The 11,471-nt window shown below is 37.4% G+C and overlaps 1 protein-coding gene and 1 pseudogene across 1 annotated transcript in view; one reads left to right on the forward strand and one right to left on the reverse strand.

The window, feature by feature from the left end:
- The window catches only part of LOC127429543 (TRPM8 channel-associated factor homolog), a 30,000-nt gene extending 29,674 nt beyond the window's left edge, over positions 1 to 326 (reverse strand). The window contains exon 1 of the mRNA XM_051678653.1: positions 180 to 326. The gene's annotated coding sequence lies outside the window, so the exon portion shown is untranslated. The remainder of the gene's footprint in view (positions 1 to 179) is intronic.
- On the forward strand, positions 192 to 8,276 carry LOC127429697 (bifunctional polynucleotide phosphatase/kinase-like; annotated as a pseudogene).
- Positions 8,277 to 11,471: the final 3,195 nt, after the last annotated feature.

Raw genomic sequence — 11,471 nt, forward strand, 5'->3', positions numbered from 1 at the left:
AGAATGCTTAAGCTGTAAATGTAGCTAACGTAGTCGAACAAATGAGCGCTATATCAATCGTCCTACATAATACTTTTGTTCTATCATTCATGAACCCTGAATAGTTAAATCAGATTGGTCATTTAAACCTTAAATCTTTCGATTTTTACCATAGTTTCCTGGAGTTCAGCAGTTCTCACCTTTGAATGTAGATGCAGTGCGCTCTCGTAAGTGTCAATGGAGCCCGGGTGGAGCTGGCTGATGGTCGAGCATTTATATTTGGACGAGGTCTTGATTCCACAATTGCAGACAAAAAGTGCTCAAGGTGTCAAGGTGAGTTCTTGGATCACACCCATCTCAGTTATGCAAAACACGATATGTCTCCTGTTTGTGCGTCTATTAATGAAGTTTTAACAGTGAAGCTCGTGGCCAACTATGCAAAACCGGAAATTCTGGCTACACATGTAATGATCTGAATATAAGAGGAGAATTTCATTAAAATATAAATCATTTTAACTAAGAAATTATATTGATACTTCTAAATAAAAAAGGAAAGCATAAAAGTGAACCAGTTCAAAACATCCTGTTTTTCCACAGCTCTGGCCCAACCCATGTTCCCTAGATGGTCAGTCTTTGGGTTGTGGTCAGTCTGCATGCCTGACTGTAGCTGGTTGATCAGTCCCATCCATTCATGGTGGAATTTCAAATATAAACTATTCCTCTCCTCAAAAGGAGAAGGGAAAAGCTGCAGATGAAAGCAAAGACAGTCAGAAAAGCTCAAAGGATGAGATCCAGAAATCAGCCCCCAAGAGGAACATGAAGGATTACTTTGCTCCATCACCGAAAAAGGTAAATCATCCGGGATTATAGAACTGTTTGGGAAAATGTTATCTTAGCTTATCCTTTCCTAATATTGTGAAGATTTATAAATATAATTTATTCAAGCAATAGTTCACCCAAAAATTAAATTCTCTCATCATGTACTCACCCTCATGCCATCCCAACAAATGAAGATATTTAGAATAGTATTTCAGCTCTGCAGGTCCATACAATGCAAATGAATGTTGACCAAAACGTTGAAGCTCCAGAAAGCACATAGAGGCATCATAAAAGTAATACATACGACTACAGTGGTTAAATCCATGTCTTCTGAAGCGATAGGATAAGTGTGGGGGAGAAAACAGAACAATATTTAAGTAAAAGGAAAATAATAAATAAATCATATTTGTCCAACAGCCCAGTAGATGGCGATATTATCACGAGGAATGCAAATCAGCAAAAAATAGAAGTACTCTTGTGAATGTGCAAAGTAGGGCTGTGTGTTAGTAGATTTATTGTAAACAAGGACTTAAATATTGATCTTTTTCTCACCCACACCTATCATATCGCTTCTGAAGACATTGATTTAACCACTGGAGTTGTACTGATTGCTTTTATGCTGCCTTTATATGCTTTTTGGAGCTTCAAAGTTCTGGCCACCTTTCACTTTCATTGTGAGGAGCAACAGAGCTGAAATATTCTTCTAAAAATCTTCATTTGTGTTCTGAAGAAGAAAGAAAGTAATGCACATCAGGGATGGCATGAGGGTAGGGCTGAAACGATTAGTCGACGTTATCGACAATTAAAAAATTGTCGACAAAAATTTTCGTTGTCGAATAGTCGTTTGATCTTAACGTAACATAAGATCATATGAAACTAATCATTGCACACAAGAGCAGCACTGCAGCTCGCGCCTGTCTGAGGAGAGGAAGAAAACACAGCTTTCCAAACAGCTTCAGGTGATGTAGATCGCAAAGTATGAGGGAATTATAATGCAAAAATACAAAAATAAATAAATACAGAAGCACCCTTGTTGTGGAATAAGCAGAGCCGGAGCTGGAAGCAAAACTTGCGTGTCGAGCGTCTTTAAAGGAAACACCCCGGCGTTACATCTTTAATACAGTTCTATTTAATGCGTTATAGCTTTATTAAAGTTCAAATAATAAGGAAACTGGCATTTCTCTGTGCGGTCAACGCCTCTTCTATTTGTTGCGCGAAGTGTCCCGATCTAAGGGGGAGAGATTGAAACTGCACCCGGCTGAGGTACACTCTGTTGCGGGGACGCTCATCCCTCGAGTGCACGCGCTTAATGCAGCTAGATTATAACGCGATGGCAGCTTATTGAATCATAATATGTCACTGTGCATTTCTTATCGTGAAGAAAATTGGCAAAACGCATCTTTATTAATAAAAGAGAGTTTGTTTTTTTGTGAGTTAAATATGAAGTGAACAGAAAGGTGAGGTAGTCTTCGCCCCATTATACACTGTAAAAAACAAAAAACAAAAAAAAAAACAAAACAAAAAAAAAACATTTTTTATTTGTTTTTGTTTTGGCTTGTATTCCAATATAAATATCTAAAACTCCATACATTTACTTTAGCAGCTATACTGCAGAATAATTTTTTTTATCTATTTTTTTTTTATCTGAGAATGTTGAATATAATATTAAAAATAAAAAATATTTAAAATATCTAAAAATCCTTTGAAAATAGATGCATTCATCTGAGAAGCAGCATAGAAGATATTTAGACTGACTTTTAGAGAACAGATCTTGAATATAAGTGTATTTTGTCTTTACTGCACTCGCATAAGTATAATCAAGTGAAAAAATACACTTATAAACAAAATACACTTATATTTAAGATACATTCTCTTAAAGCAAGTCTAAATATCTTATATGTTGCTTCTCAAGTAAATGTATCTTGTTAAGGATTTTTAGACAATTTTAAATGGAAAAAAGACAAATACACTTGATAACAATAGGATTTTTTTTGTAGTGAAATTTTTACTGAATTAAACTTAAGTATTTTTTCCCTTTAATTCAGTGAATGTCATTTAGAGGTATTTTTAAAAGATAATTTTGTCCTCTTTATTGTTAGTAAGCACGTTTAATACAACCTTTTAAGTCGTGGCACAAGCTGAATAATCGGTTAAGAGCTAAAGATTAATCGTTGCAATAATCGCCGAATAGTCGAATAATCGTTCGAATAATCGTTAGATTAATGGATTATCAAAATAATCGTTAGTTGCCGCCCTACATGAGGGTGAGTAAATGATGAGAGAATTTAAAATTTTGTGAACTGTTCCTTTAGGGCTGTTCATTGTCCAACTGAGACTCCAGTACTTACTTTGCCTCCTGTTACTTAGACAATAAAACGGCCACACAGCCCAGAAGATGATGTCCCTCATTATGAAACAAGGACGTGGCAAATGAGGATGATGAGGAGACCTCAGCTGAGGAAAAGCTTAGGCAGTTGCAAGCATTTCCACAGAAAAAGAGTGATGACACCCTGGACTTGCCATCAGCAAAGCCCAATGCTCTGTCTTCCACTTGCTCTCAGAGTCACTGGCAGCAAATAGGCAGCCTGATGCTCTACACTGCCACAGGGGTTACAGAAAGCTCCAATGTAAGACTAGATCTTTTTAGAAGAAAATACATTCCCTTCTTGTTGAGTATTTAATCAGACTACATGGAAATGATCAGAACAAATTTCTTTGTGAATCCATTCTTATGTAAATGCAAAATTCAATGGAAGAATTCACATAGGATTTACACAGAAATTCGTTCTGCTCATGTTTGATGAATCAGGTCCATTGTGTTGGATAAATTATTGGTTAAATTGATAAAGTTAGCTGATTACCATAAGATTTCTGTTTTAGTTAGCAAAAGCCATTATGCTTTTCTTCTTTTCTATACTTCCACTTTTTGTATAATTCAGATTGCAGGGTTTGACATTGATGGCTGTATTATCACCACAAAGTCGGAAAAAGTATTTCCAACAAGTCCAGATGACTGGAGGTGAGTCTGGCTAACAAACCAGGTATACACAGACGATGTTAAGCTTTTCTGTGCTGCCTCTCATGTGATGTTTTAATGTTTGCCCAAACTGACCAGTCTGTTAAAGAAAGGAATCAAGGTGCTTCTTAATCAACTTTCAGTCTTTTCTGTCGATGTAGTCAATATATTGTTCAACTAAAGTGTCAATAGCAATAGTTTGTATGAACTGTCCATTTTTTCCTTTGCTTTGGTCGCTCATAAACCATCATTTGTGTGTCTGTTGTAGGTGGTATTTTTTACCAATCAAATGGGCATTTTTCGAGGCAAACTCAGACCAGAGGTGTTCAAGTCTAAAGTTGAGGATATTCTAGAGACACTGCAGCTGCCTGTCCAGGTTTGTAATGTCACTTTCACCTTTCTGCATTATATCCTATAGCAAACTGAGTGTGTCGATTTTTTTCATGATCCTTTTTCAGGTGTTTGTTTCCACTGCTCCAGGTATTTACCAAAAACCTGCGATTGGAATGTGGGAACATTTGTGTGAAAAGATTAATCGCAAAATCCTTGTAACTGTGCTGTTTCAGAGGAATATTTTACATTACATACACAACGAGCACCAAGTTTAGTTAACCTGCATATATTATGTTTGACCTGGTTTTGTTTGTGCAGGCAAACGGTGGAATCAGTGTTGACAAATCACAGAGCTTCTATGTTGGAGGTGAGTGTGACACAAAACTACTCAAATCACCATATTTTATATTTTGACAGTTCTGTGCAAAAGTTTTAGGCACTTGTGAAAAATTTGCATAGTGAGGATGCCTTCAAAAATAATGTAATGAATAATTTTATTCATCAATTAACTTCAAACAAATTGCAGTAAACATAAAAGCTAAATCAATATTTGGTGTGACCACCCCATGCTTTAACACAGGTAATTCTAAGTACACTTATGTCACCCTTACTAGCCACTTTTGCAGGTGGCCGCAGCTGAAGGATATTTAATTGTATTCATCTCGCGTTCAGTGCCTTATAAGCAGAAAATATGCTTCAAGTATCGGACATGCGCATCTCAGTGGGGCAAATGAAGCCCCGTTATTAGTTTTTCACAACAAATACTATAGTTTATTTTATAGAAAGTCTATCAACATTAGCCTAACCACAGTAATGTGGAGCAATCCATGGTCTGACCTGTGGTTATGGCATAATAATTAAAAATGCCACAGAAAATAATGGAAGAACAATGGTAAACTTTCATGAAGGCAAGTACTATTTGGAATGGTTAAGGGGGGTTCAAATCTAGATGTCCATGGACAAATGGACAAATTATTGACAAAGTCTTCCTCCTGTTGGTCATGTTTGACTTCAGATATTCTAAGAGATGACTTTAATCATCAGGCCTGTGTGCTGCTGAATTCATATAATTCTCATTCAAATAAAATGTCCAAACAAATGCATGCAAATACAGTCTCCAGTTACTTTTTAACACTTTTTGTGGTGTGGGCTATTTTGGCTAGTGAAAATGATGAGTGGCTAGTGACTTTGGAATACCACTAGCCACAGTCGCCAGTGAGCCAAAAAGTTCATGTCAAGCCCTGGTCATGATTGTAATTACATTGTAATAATGTAATATGGTGATTCTACACTAACTGTCACAAACCAGCTGTGAAAAATTCCAAAAAAAAAAAATAAAATAATTTTGGATTTGAGTTTTTTTATCTAATGTACCACCTAGGCAGACTTTTACCATCATTCTTCCATAAATGTAACTACCCCATAGACAGTTTTGAGTTACTGTTGTTGATTGTTACAACAAAGACAAGTAATGACAAATACTGTACATCAGCAATTTCTTAAGAAAGACCACATGCCCATTTAATCTAGCATGTTCAAGTGAATGTATATGAGCTTTAATGAATTGCAGGTTTATATTTTATTTTTGAAATGTTGACTTTCTCAAGCATGGTTTGCAGCACTTACTGACTGTAGAATGACCCAACAGCACAGCAGCTTTATATCTATAATGTTGCTTTTCCATCATATACAGATGCAGCAGGTAACTGGGCCCCAGGGAAAAAGAAGAAAGACTTTTCCTGCAGTGACAGACTGGTAATAGCCTATAGGTCTTCATCACTAACTGCAGAATGAATGAGTAAATTCTAGCTAGTTTAAAAGAGTGACTGCATTATATTCAGGTAATGTTACATTTGAATATCTGTACTCGGTTTTGTCCACAAGGGTGTACTGTACTGTTATTTTTCCTTTCCCTCTTCTAGGAGACCAGAAAGGAAAGTTTAAAGTCATTTGATCGGCTTTTGACAAAATACAGCTACACCATTTTGAATGTTCTCTCTTATGCCCATAGTTTGCTCTCAACATTGGTCTTCAGCTTCACACACCTGAGGAATTCTTCTTGGGCTGGAAACCCATTCAGTTGAGCATGCCAACTTTGGACCCTGTAAATGATTTGTCTTACATGTTCTGTTTCTGTGAATTCTTCTAATTGTTTCATTTATTTATACATGTTAAACCATGTATCCAGTTTAGTTGTGTTTTGAAGTGTACTTTAAATGTGTGTGTGATTATTATCTATTTAGAAAATTAGACTATAAAATGTGTCTTTACAAGCCTCACTCACATCTAACAAACAGGAAGTCATTGTAAATATGTCAAAGGCCTTGTTCAGATCAGATTTTTTGCCTATCCAACTCGGATCCGTTTCGTTTTTTTGTATCTGAACAGAGAAAAAAACACATGAAATTCGATTTTCACAAGCCTGATCCAAACCACCTCCGTGGGTGGTTCGAAATGTGACTAAAATCTGACTTTTGTTAATGTGTTTCTGTCTGAACTGTCAGATTAGATGTTTTTCTGTCATATATTGTGAGATGGTTGTTACGTCAGCTATTGCGACAAGTTATTTCATGTCATTGCTTATGCCAACCTTTCCCATTTTTTAAGGTGTGGTTGCAACGAATGTGTTCAGATTTGGATACCGCCCTCATGAAAATCATAATCAGTGGCAAAACATCCATTGCTAAAGTCTCACCCATGGTGAACTAGTGGCACAAGTTTGCATTGTTAGTATGACAACCAATGTGGACGTGCTAGCAAAAGCGACTACAGTCTGGACAGAAAAGAAGTTCAAACAGTTGGTCTAAAAAGTCGGATTTCCTCTGCAGTGAACAAAGCCTTAGAAAAGTGAAGGTAGTTCCAATATTTTTTTAATCAGAATTAACTAACATTTTTGAAGATGCTGGCACTCCTGGCAGCAGTGTGTGACAGCATGTGAACACGCTGTAAAGGAAGGCCAAAGCGTAGAACTGGACAACACTAATCCTGACCTTGAGTCTAGAAAAAGGTATTTATACCCCCATTTCCAAAACATATGCTAATTTATCATGTTCACTGTCAGTCTCTACAGCTGAATGGCCTTCAGAAGTCTTAATTCCATCAATCAATTCTTTCCAAAGATATGTAGATGTCAGTCAAAACGCTGGAGTTCCATGCAGATGTTTCAACTTCACAGCAAGTCTGGAACAAGCAAAACATAACAACTGGGTAGGTGTGTTTACCATAATTTATTTTGCTGGAATATTTAAAGGGATAGCTCACCCAAAATTGAAATTTTTATCCTGGTTATATATGGCTGTTTACAGAATAAATGAATATGAAATATTGATTTGAGTTATTGATCAAGAGACCTGACACTAGATCTAATTTAATTTATTTTGCTGTCTTCAGTTCTGTGAGATGGTCCCTTCGGCCACCAAGCACATCCCAGTAAGTGACATGGTTTTCACAGCTACAAGTGAGTAAATGGCAACAAGCTAAGCTTATTAAATTTTACCAATTTTACCAAATCTGCTAAGAAATCACCATCTTTATTTGTTTGCCATTTTTCATTAGTTATCTCACACAAACCCATTGGTTTCTCACTGTCTTTCTTGATTTCAACAGGAAAAAGTTTGTGTCACCCAGTTTGACAGGGCTTCTCTGAAATCCTGCAGATTCATTTTGTGCCTAGTTTTAGTGACGAGAGATCTGAATTTCTCTTCAGGCAGTTCTCTGAGGGCTTAGCTTTACGTTTGATGCTTAACAGTCAGAAAAGAAAAAAAAAGTTTACAGCTTGAGAATTCATGTTGAATTTTTGCCCTGTTCATGTCCAGTTGGTGGATATGAGAAGAAACTTATTCAAAATCAACTCTGATTTAAATGTTAAATGTCACATTGTCTTGTCCAAAAACTATTTCGGTAATAGAATCTTTTAAAATTTCTCTTTCACTGTAATTTACTTGATATTGATGAATTTAGTCATAGCTGCTGAAATTTCCTGCTGTAGATTTTACTGTAATAAAGAAAAATAATAAAACTATTATTTCAATATATCAATTTGTTTCAATATAAATTCACTGAGCACTTTATTAGGAACGCTATACTAATACTAGGGTAGGGCCTCCCTTTGCTCTCAAAACAGCCTCAGTTCTTCGTGGCATCTTGGATTCCACAAGATGTTGGAAACATTCCTTTGAGATTCTGTTCCATGTTGGCATGGTTGCATCACACAGTTTCTGCAGATTTGTGAGCTGCACATTCATGCTGCGAATCTCCCGTTCTACGGCATCCCATATGTGTTCTATTGGATTCAGATCCGGTGACTGTGAAGGCCACTGAAGAACAGTGAACTCATTGTCATGTTCATGAAATCAGTTTGAGACGACTTTTGCTTTGTGATATGGTGCATTATCATGCTGGAAGTAGCCATTATAAGATGGGTAAATTGTGGCCATGAAGGGATGCACATGGTCAGCAACAGTACTTAAATAGGCTGTGGCATTCAAGCAATGATTGATTGGCATTAACGGGCCGAAAGTGTTACAAGAAAACATTCCACACACCATTACACCACTGAACTGTTGACACAAGGCAGGTTGGGTCCATGGATTCATGCTGTTGTTGCCAAATTCTGACCCCACCACCCCACCATCTGTGTGCCTCAGCAGAAATCAAGATTCATCAGACCAGGCTACGTTTTTCCAGTCTTCAATTGTCCAGTTTTGGTGAGCCTGTGCCAACTGCAGCCTCAGCTTTCTGTTCTTGGTTGTCAGAAGTGGAACCTGATGTGGTCTGCTGCTGTTGTTGCCCATCAGCCTAAAGGTTCACATTTTGTGCATTCTGAGATACTCTTTTGCTCATTACAATTGTGTAGAGGGGTGTGACAAAGTCTCTGACCTTCTTGAGTTCTTTCTGAAGGAGGAAGCGTGAGCCGGGTAAACAATCCAACGTGAGTGTTATTTCTACACTTTTCAGCGTCAATCAACAAACTGCTTTTCAGCATAACATAAAATGCATGAGCACACAGTCAGCATTGTGCGTCTGTCTCTCTCTCCCCTCCGGCAGTCTGGACACCCTCTTTATCCCCCTCCAGCTCTCACTGAAACCCAGAACAGATGTTAGAGATAATGTCCCACAGGTGTCAATCCTTACCGTTCTCCTTCTCCTGGCCTCGCTCTCCACAGACGTCGCTCGGCCACGCCCACATCACCACAAGGGGTTATCTGAGTTACCGTAACCAGTCTAGCCATTCTCCGTTGACCTCTCTCATCAACAAGGCATATCCGTCCGTAGAACTGCCGCTCACTGGATATTTTTGGCACCATTCTGAGTAAACTCTAGAGAGTGTTGTGCGTGGAAATCCCAGGAGATCAGCAGTTACAGAAATACTCAAACCAGCCCGTCTGGCACCAACAATCATGCCACGGATGAAATCAGAGAGAAATGTTTTTCCCCATTCTTATGGTTGATGTGAACATTAACTAAAGCTCCTAAACCGTATCTGCATGATTTTATGAATTGCACTGCTGCCACATGGTTGGCTAGTTAGATAATCGCATGAATAAGTAGGTGTACAGGTGTTCCTAATAAAGTGCTCAGTGAGTGTATTTCATTTTGCCACAATGATTGAATAGAATTAACAGTGTACTCCAATATTTTCCAGCTTTTGGATATGATTTAGGTTTTTTTCTTTTCAAGTTAGGCTAACTCACTGTAATTATTGCACTACTTCAGTGTTACTAAATGGTAACTTTAAGCACTGACATTAACACCAGAACTGTCAGTCTCTGGCATTAGGGTAAATAAGTATAAATTATAAAATATGACTTTGTTGTGTTACTGATACAACATCATAATAACAACCCAACTTAATAACTAAATTAATATAATATATTAATTAATATTAATATAATATATAATATAAATTAATGTAATATATTAATAACTTAATATATTACAATAACAAGCCTTTTCTATTAACTAAGATTTTGCTAATAGGTGAGATAAAAGTTTTACTCCAAAAAAACCGAATAGTAAAATTGAAAGACGTAAAAAAAAAAAAAAAAAAATCATGACCACTCCCATGAAATTAAGAATCCAGTCATATCAATGAACTTAAAGCTGTTTTATTCTAAATGGAATGAGTCCCCTCACAGGGGAAACCATGTTAGGATCACATGACCTGCCAAATACTACTCTTAATCTCAGTAACACCTCTGGTTTGGGACACTTTCACTCATGGATTCAATTTATCATGGCTGAGTCAATAGTGAATTTCTGCTTCGGCAATGGTAACCGAAAACAATTGCATTTTAATGATGCTGCATCCATGCCCTTAGGTGTCAGTGTAAGTCCTAGATGACCAGCAGAACATAAACAAAAAAATTACTAAGAGCACCTTTAAAATGATCTGTTTGTGTGCTATAAATGATGCAAAAGGCCTTGTTTGCACCTGGTATTAAGATGCATTTTGGGTGATCTGTTTGAAATGGGAGGACGCTAAAGAATGGTGTCAAACGTAGAAGACGAGGTCCAAAGCGTTTTGAGATTTGTCGACTTAAACCACACTTGGAGTTGGTTGAATGTGGACGAAAATGCATGTGAACACATTGGGTCTTTAATGTAAATGCTAATCCATTCGAATGCGTTCGAACGGCAGCTGTGAGAAGAGAATAAAGACATTTTGTAAAATCATATTCTACCCCAATATGGACTAAACACCAAAGGTCTTTAATGGGATAATCGCCTGTAATGGGATAAGTCCTTATTGGCTTAACCCCAGCTGCAATGTTTCTTTTTTTTCCTTTTTTGCTCTACCCTTTTCTCCCCAATTTGGAATGCCCAATTTCCAATGCGCTTTAAGTCCTCGTGGTGACGTAGTGACTCGCCTCAATCCGGGTGGCTAAGGACGAATCTCAGTTGCCTCCGCGTCTAAGACCGTCAGTCCACGCATCTTATCACGTGGCTTGTTGAGCGCGTTACTGCGGAGAAAGCGGCATCCATGCACAACTCACCACGTGCCCCACAGCGTTAATATTTGCTGAGCTACCCAGGCCCCCAGCTGCAATGTTTCTTAAAATTTCTTGAGCAACTATAGCTCAACTACATCAAACTTAGCATCAAGTGGAATGTGGTGTAACTGTGCAATTTATTAACGGACACATTTCACCTCGTGGTAAGAATGAAACGTTCAAAAACAATGATGAAAACAGATCAACTTAGAGCTAACAGTTTAGGTAGCTATACATAAAAGAGAAGATACTACAGATTATTAAGGTGCACTACAATTAAACCAACCAATTACAAAACCAGCAGATGCAATGGAAACGAGTGTACTGCCCAG

This window comes from Myxocyprinus asiaticus, chromosome 39, assembly GCF_019703515.2.
Source record: "Myxocyprinus asiaticus isolate MX2 ecotype Aquarium Trade chromosome 39, UBuf_Myxa_2, whole genome shotgun sequence".
NCBI lineage: Eukaryota > Metazoa > Chordata > Actinopteri > Cypriniformes > Catostomidae > Myxocyprinus > Myxocyprinus asiaticus.